Raw genomic sequence first — 8,896 nt, forward strand, 5'->3', positions numbered from 1 at the left:
GTAAATAACATATTAATAAACATCTTGCATTTAGTATTATTTCTTTGAGATAGGCTTCTAAAAATGGAATTATTGCATGAAAAGTCAAAATGTCTTTAAAATTCATGAGCTTTATATTGGTAAATTGCCTTTCTAAGGATGATACTGTTTTATCTTCCCAGCTTCCTCATGTGAGAATGGGTACTAAAAAGCTCAAAGAAATATATCTAGTTAAGATGTCTAACAATACATGAAGGGTCATTTTATTATACAACCTGAGTGACAACAAAATACAGACAGTACTTGACTTAGGATAGTTGGTTTAAGAGTTTTCTATTTTAGGATAGTACAAAAGGGATATGCATTACATAGAAACAATACTGTGAGTTCTGAGTGTTGTTTATTTTTCATGGGCTAGTAGTATGATGCTCTCTCATGATGCTGAGCAGTTACCTGTCAGTCATGTGATAACAAGGTAGATAATTAGTGCTCTATTGTGTTGCTAAGCTACCAAATAGAGTAGGTAGATTGTATTACTTTTTGGCTTAAAATAGTGTGTATTTCACCATAGCTAAGATATGGAGCCAACCCAGATGCCCCTCAGTAAATGAATGGATCAAGAAAGTGTAATATATGTGTGTGTGTGTGTGTTGTGTGATATATATATATATACATATATATACATATATATGTATATATATACATATATATACATATGTATATATATACATATATATACATATATATATATACATATATATATGTGTGTATATATATATATATATAGTGGAATTCTATGCCTCCATCAGAAAGAATGCCACTGCCGCATCTGTTAGGAAATGGAAAGACTTGGAAAACATTATACTAAGTGAAGTAAGGCAGGCCCAAAGAAACATAGGTCCCATGGTTTCCCTTATTTGCAATAACTAGTATATGTCTAGGATAAGCAGAATAGGTCAAAAGCTATGTACATATGACAATATAAGATGATGCTAAGTGAAATGAACCCAAGATAGGGACACAAGAGGTTTAATCTTTGTTGCTGTACTTACGTACTTATAATGTACTATGTGATGTTTTTGTTTCTTTTATATGTTCTTCCCCTGTTGTCACTGTATTTGATTCTGGTGCCCTGCATCTTGTATATACACTTTTCTAATTTGGGGAGGGGGAAGGAAATAACAAAAAGCTGGAATAAGGTTACAGGTTGACTCATTGTAACAATGAGATGTACAAGACACTATGTTGAATGAACTTTACAACTTTAGGTGGGGAGAGAGGAGTAGGGAAGGTGGGGAGAGAGGAGTAGGGAAGGTGGGGAGAGAAGGGAGGTAGGGGGAAAACAAAGGAGGTGGAAACAATTTTTAATAGGAAATCTACTCATTACCTTACTCATGTGAAGTATAACCCCTCTCTACAGTATCTTTACAATAAAAATATATTATTAAAAAGCAGTATGTATTTGTTAGGATATAATAGAATCATAAGTTGAGGAAGATCTGTGTAACATATGAGAATAATCAAGGTCACTAAGCTGAAAAAAAAATTTGCCCAGGTCACAGCACATTCAGTCTCTCTAAGAGAAACACATTGTTTTATCACCAAATCCCTAGAATCTCTACCTATCCCTAATCTAAGTCCTGAGCAAACTCATAGTTTGTCACTCAAGCATTGTAGCATAAGTAGCATGCTCTACCACTGCCAAAGATGGCTACAACCCCACCATCCTACTGGCCAGAGGAGGAAGCCCTGCTGCAGAAATTCCCAGCAGAATCCATGATCCCCATTTTTTCTTACTGCCCATTTCATTACAAATTCTCTCAATCTTAGAAGAAGATTGAGAGAATTGTGTGATTGATGCCTTCTCTCTATTTCAAACAGATCTCTCTCTCTTTCTGTGTCTCAGAAATGAGAGAAATATTTTCCCAAGGTATTCTATAATTGTCAAAGCACTGCTGGTTATATCTTCAGATTACTTTTGTGTGTGTTACTTCATTACTGTTCTTGGTTATCATTTGCTCTCCTTTCTTTAAGAAATTGGTCCAAAAGGAGTTGTGTTCGGTGTTTGATCTGTTATCGATGATTAACTCTTATCCTGAGGATATTACCTTTGGCCTCAATTATCCTGCACCTGTTAGATACTTCATCCTGTGTAAGCTGCTGAAGTGTGTGAAGAGAGCACAGGCTTTGTTTTCCTCTGGCTTAGAGATTCTAGATAGGGCTCAGAGGTGGCCCTCAAAGTTCCCAATCAATTTTCCATTCACTGGAGGATCCTTGTCCTTCGTGTGACTGACTTCTTCGAGTGTGCCTTCTACACATCTCTATTGTTTCAGCTTATATAGAACTCAAGCACTTGGGGACTCAGTTAGGGGCAATTCGACATAAAAATGCATGGTGTGGTTTTGATAGTAAAATTCAATTCCATTCCCCCAAGAAAGACTAAGGTATCTCTATCCTTTTCCAGGGTCATCACCCTGATTCTCTATCTTCTGCTAATCCTTTTATGTGTTTTTTTTTCCTTCAGATTACCAGTTGATTTTGAATTGGTCATTTCCTGAATCCTAGGAATTTTTATACTAATTGGGGGAAAAAATCCTCTATCTGCCCCTGAGCTTCAGTGCCCTCTGAACTTAACTAAAGATAAAAGATAGGGATGTGTCCTCCACCACTGCCCAGAGGCAAGCTGATTTAAGGCTGAACACAGTTGGAAGGAATTACTCCCTGGTTAAAAGATCAAGGTTTATGACAAATTCTGAATCCTACTATCAGTCATTTCCCTGGGATAGAACTGACGGAAGCTTTTCCTGTTTGGCTGAGCTGGTAGTCCAGGAAGACACACATGGCACAGACACTGCTGCAAAGAGGGGAGAGTCCAGCTTCTTAATAATATCCCTCTGTTTTCAGAATGGAAGGAAGGGAAGTAGAAAGGGAAGAATGAAAGAACAAAGAAATGAAGAAAGTAACCCATGTAAGTCCTGTTTTGCTAACTTAAAGAGCCTTAAAGACATTCAGTTGAGTATTTAGAAGTAAAAGTGAAGTACTCCGATCATATAAAATAATGTTATCAAAATGAACTCCAAGGAACTGGAAACAAGCCGGGAGCCAGTGGCTCACACCTGTAATCCTAGCTGCTCAGGAGGCTGAGATCTGAGGATCATGGTTCAAAGCCAGCCCAGGCAGTAAAGTCTGTGAGACTCTTACCTCCAATTAACCACCAGAAAACTGGAAGTGGCTCTGTGGCTCAAGTGGTAGAGTGCTCATCTTGAGCTGAAAAGCTCGGAGACAGTGCCGGGGACCAGAGTTCAAGACCATGACCATGGGAGAAAAAAAAAAAAAAGGAAACAAGAGGTTTTATGTTATTTTGCTTCTTTTTTCCCTCTCCTTGTTCACTATTTTTGATTTTTGTACCTTTTGTCTTGTATATAAGTTTATCTGGGGGAAGGTAAGGACAAACACAGAAATGGTGAGTTAAAGGGTGAACAAATGAAATGCAGCAGTGATGCTCTCAAGACACTATGTTGGAAATGAATTATACAACATGTAGAGGAGGGGGCTCAGGAAGGAAAAGCTGATAGAAAATGAGGGAAAAAGTGACAGTGTCAAAAAAGAAACGTACTCATTACCTGACTTATGTAACTGGAACCCCTCTCTCTATCCCCTTGACAATAACAATAATAAAAATTAACGTTGAACACCCTCACAGACAACCTTATGGTCCATTCCTGTCTCCAGGATGGAAACAGTGTGTCCATCCAGAGTTCATCCAAAAGTATTTGTAGACTCTCTGACTAAATTCAGTTTATCTGTTTTTCAGGTTTATTCTAATGTTCTCAAATAATTCAGTTTTATTACAGAAGCTTTTAAAAAACAATTTGCAGGAAAAATAATAAAAAGAATTATTGGCAACTCACCAGAGATGATTAATTTTTGCATATATTTTCCAGACATGTAAAATATGTATAAGTAAATTAAAATATGTATAACTTAAAATATGTATAATTAAATTAAAGGAAGATCTTAAGCTAGGTGTGGTAGTGCATACTTGTAGTCTCAAGTACTTGGAAGGCTGAAGCAATAGAAACTCTTGAGAAGGGTTTTTCCGGAAGCCAGGTAGGAACAAACCAAAAATCAAGGCTGTGTCTTCTGGATTCTGTAAGTTATACACTCTTTGCACTTCTTTTCTCTATTTTTCTCCTCTCGAACAGAAGCAAAATGAGAAGACGGAGGAACAAGGCAACTGTGTCTAGTCGTCTTGTGTTCCCTAGTCTATGTCAGCTCTTGGCTTATTTACTTTTAATCAAGGAAGAAGAATTGTCTGGTCTTAGGTAGCTTTAGGTTCTTGGCTAGAATGCTAGGTCTTACGCAACTTTGGAATTTGGACTTCACAGCAAAGAATGATCATGTAATTCTGAGATGGGAATGATCCATAAAGCTGCCTCTTGGAAGGTGCTTTGCTTTGGCGTATACATACTTTACTGAGTGTTATCAAGACCTGAGAAATGACCAGGGTGGGAGTTCCAATTTCTTAATCAATTGACATGATTACTTGTCTACCCTTTCTGTGTGTTAGAATGTAAGAAGCCAGACCTGGTAATGTTATTTTAGGTTATGTTCTTCTCTGCCATCAAATTAGGCACTTTATAGAGGTCAACTTGTTACAAGTTCCTATTTTATAATCACAGAATCCATATTAAGAAACATTTCCACAGTTGTATTGTATGAGACAGGGCATACTTTTATTTTTAACATTTAGTATTTTTAGCTAGTTTAAATCATGACACTCAGACAAAAATCAAAAGAACAAATGTCAAAGATTTTATTTAACATTAATTAATGAGAAAGCCAGGGAGCTGTTATAACAAGTTCAAATGAGAATCCAAAGCAGACATATATGCCATCAGAAGTGCTAAAATTAATAGATAAGAAAAAGGTGATGAATAGCCACAGGGCAATATTCAGTTGCATTCCAAAAGACACAAGTTGCTTTCCTTTCCATGGATTAGCAAATATTCCATGATGATCAGTTCTCTAGAATTTACAAAATTGTCAACCAGCTCAAAGACAGTAAAAGATTGAGATCACCCCTCAACAAGACACTCAAGTGATATTTTTTTGTCTTGTTTAAAAATCTCTCACATTTCTAATTGGAGTTAGCATACCTTGGCCTAAGCTGCAAGATCTTTTTCAATATAGCTGAAGGGCCATTAAGCTCTTTTGGTTTATGCAAGGGAGTAAGCAATGGAAGTGCCTGAGGGCAAAAGTTTATTGCTACACCTTCTAGATAATAAATCAGCTAATCCATGACAAGTTTATGGAGAGGTTTTTTTCTGTATGAGTTCCCTTCGTGATAGCAAAGTATATGAGCAGTCAACAATAGAAAAGGCAAAAACCTGATGCTTGTTTCTTTGTAGATTCCTGTCCAACACCCCTAAGCCAGGTCAACATCTCCTTAAATGGAGTTTAACACTGAGGTCAGGGGACCTGCCTGGACAAGCCAGAGAGTGACTACAGGGAAAGTTAATCAAATACACAGTTTAAATACACAACATTTACAACCAAGACAATTTGAATATTTAAATCTCTGCCAGCACCAGTTTCACTGGGATTGTTTCATCACCCAATTTAATCATGGCATTAAAAGAATCTTCAAATAAAAATTTAAAACTCTTCTGCTTAAACTACTCTTTCTGGCTCACTGTCTCTGTCTCTGTCTCTCTCAGCAGTACTGGGGTTTGAATTTAAAGCCCCTGTGTTATGCCCCAACCCTCTTTGCTTTCATTGTTTTTGTGTCTCTTATTTACAGCAGGGATGATCTGGGCTGTGATCCTTTTATTTATATACTTTTCTAATAGCTAGTATAACAGGAACGTACTGATTGTTTATTCGTTGAGATAAGATCCTGTGAATTTCTTTGCCAGGATTGGCCTTGAACCTTGATAGATTTTATTGATCTCCACCTCTTACGTAGCAAAAATTATAATTGTGAAGTCCTGCATCCAGTTTTAAACCATTTCTTGAAGACGCTGTGCTTATAGAACTGCCTGGTATACCGAGAAGTGTCTGGAATCCCTCAAGGGGAAGGAAGCATGATGACATACCTGTTCAGAAGCAGAAAACCAGTCCTTAAGGACTGGCCGATTTCCCAAGAACATCTGCCTTTTTTGATGGGAAGCAAAATCCTCATTAAGTATGTCAGATATTTGGCTTGGTCATATTCTGTGTAATCATTAGTCATAGTTTCCCCTAAATCATTTTGCCTCTAGATCAACTGAAATAAAACCCCACCCACTAGCCACTTTGTTTGAATGGGAGTTTTGTGTCTCCCAGAAAGTGCTGGGGCAAAGAAAAGGTCTTCTATCAAAGACCTAGAAATCGACTTTCCCAGGAAGACACAGGCTTCACAGAAAAATTGAGCAGGGGCCAGCATGTAAATATTGGACAGCTTCCCAGCAAGTCATGAGGCAGGTCATTATTGTGCAGTTTCATCATGTTGTTTGAAGGGAATTCCCAGGATTGCTCAGGTTCATATGCTATGCAGAAATGCATTCCAAAAAAAAATACAACCACTGTGATTCGGGACTTTCCACCTCTCTACTCCCTGTGACTAATGTAATTATGCAGGTTATATAATTATTGTGTGTTAGGCTACACATTGGCATGTTGTGTGTGGTTTGGTGTACACTCTCAAATCTTTCAGGAGCCCAGTAAGCCATTTGACCCTGGGCATGTTGCCCTATGGCTTTGTGTGTCAGTGCACTCATTTGTGAGCTAAGGGAAGAGGAACCCAGGTGGATTTTCAACTCCCTCCAACTCTGCTCTTACATTTTAGCCTTCAGATTCACTCAGAGATCCTTTACAAAGATATCCAAGAGCCCTATGCTTGGCTAAGAGTCTAGTTATTCAAGTAAGATTAAATATAATAATAGAATATTTAGTTAAGGACTATCCCCCTTGCTAGATATATTTACCTCCATTGGAAAAAGGGATGTTATCTTTTATCCTCCATTTTATTCCCCAGCACCTGACATAGTGCCTGGCATGTAAGAAACACTCAGTAAATACGTACTGAACAAAGGAATGCAGTCACCATGGACTCAGGTTCTTAATCGGGTCAACAGATAAGAGAAGTGGCCCGGCTTGAGTGGGCCAGGTGAGCTTCTAGAGCTGCTCTGACCTCAAAAACAGAAGAATGTAGGCAACAGTGATATTGGTCCAGAATGTCTTTCAGCAGCTGAAGCTTCGGGCTGTAGGAAACTCATTCCCTACTAGCTTCCTAGTGGTGGAACTCACACCAATAGTGCATTACCTCTACATCTCTGTGCTTACAGGGGCTCTACCAAGCAAGAATTCTGGGTGGACCCAGCGGTGTCAAGGCTTACAGAGCTCCATACATCATTTACAAAACATTTTATTAGCATTTCATGCCTACCTGTTACATGTAAGTAATAGACTTTAGTCATATTCACCCCTTCTATTACTCCTTCTCCTCTCACTCTCCTTTTTATAATTTTAATAGGTTTCATAACATTTTTATGCATACATTCAATATGCTTCTATCATATCCACCCCATCAACCTCTGGTTTTCCTTCTCCCATAAATTCTGTCTTCCACATTCATCTTCTTGTAAAGATCTAGATGCCACAGATGAGAGAAAATATGTGATATTTATCTTTCTGTGTCTGGCTTATTTTTGCTGAACATGATGATCTCTGGTTCCACCCATTTTCCTGCAAATGACATGATTTTATTCTTCATAGTTGAAAAATACTCCATTGTTTACACAGACCACAATTTCTTTATCTATTCATCTGATAGTTGGATAGGCTGATTCTATAACTTGTCCATTGTAAATATTGCACAATAAACATGAGTGTGCATTCATTTCTATAGTCAACTGTCTTCTTTAAATTCTTTAGGCCTATATATCTAGGAGCATTATAACAGGATCACACAGTATCTCTGGTGTGAGCTTGTTTTAGAAACACCTCCATACTGATTTTTATACTGAATGCACTAGTTCACATTCCCACCAACAGTTATGAGAATTCCTTCCCCCCTCTACATTCTCACCAGTAATTTGTTGTAGTTTGTTTTCTTAATGATGGCCAGTATATATTGAATGAGATAGAATCCCTGTGTAGTTTTGATTCCACCCAGGCCTAAGCTTAGGCCTGCCAGACCAGCTGATTCACTCACAGTGCTCCTAATTTACCACTCCAGTGCTTGGTACTTCCCTGCTGATTCTGATATAACTCCAGCACACCTAAGCCATTGCCAAATACCCAGATGAGGAAACAATAGGGCCTGGAACCCCTAGTCTCTCTGCCAGTATGATTCTCACTTTATATAGAGGAAAGAGAAACTTTCAGAAGTATGGTTAGATCAAGCCACGACTCAGAGGAGTCACATTTACTACTTTTCATTAAAGGCAGCTTTGCCAGAGCATACTTTTGGTTTTCACTTTCTCTCTATACTTCCTCCTCCTCTTCCACCTCTGCCTCCTCCTTCTCTTGTACCTCTTCCTCTTCTTCCTCCTCTTCTTTAGATGCTGAAGAGTTAAACATCCCATATATGTAGGCCAGTGAATATATTTATATACAAGTATAGGTTTGAATGCTTGTGTAAAGTGAGGACTTGCTTTACTTACCTCTGCCTTGTGTAAGCAGGGCAGGGGAGGTCCTGGGAAGGCTTGCTTCTTCTTTAAGACTAAAATTCTGAAGAGAAAGATGCTGGAAGAAAACTGAAACCCTCTGCCTTTTCATGGCAAGGCAGTGCAGTGTGCCTCGCAGACAGGCGAGAATTTGGCCTCCTACAGACATAAGTGTCTCCCACCAGCACAGGGACCAAGGTATCTTCACCTACTATGAAGTTAAACTTCATATTCAACTATGTGTAATACCATTTTTAAGCTGAAAA

The sequence above is a fragment of the Dipodomys ordii genome, unplaced genomic scaffold (genome assembly GCF_000151885.1).
Source record: "Dipodomys ordii isolate 6190 unplaced genomic scaffold, Dord_2.0 Scaffold111, whole genome shotgun sequence".
Taxonomy (NCBI): domain Eukaryota; kingdom Metazoa; phylum Chordata; class Mammalia; order Rodentia; family Heteromyidae; genus Dipodomys; species Dipodomys ordii.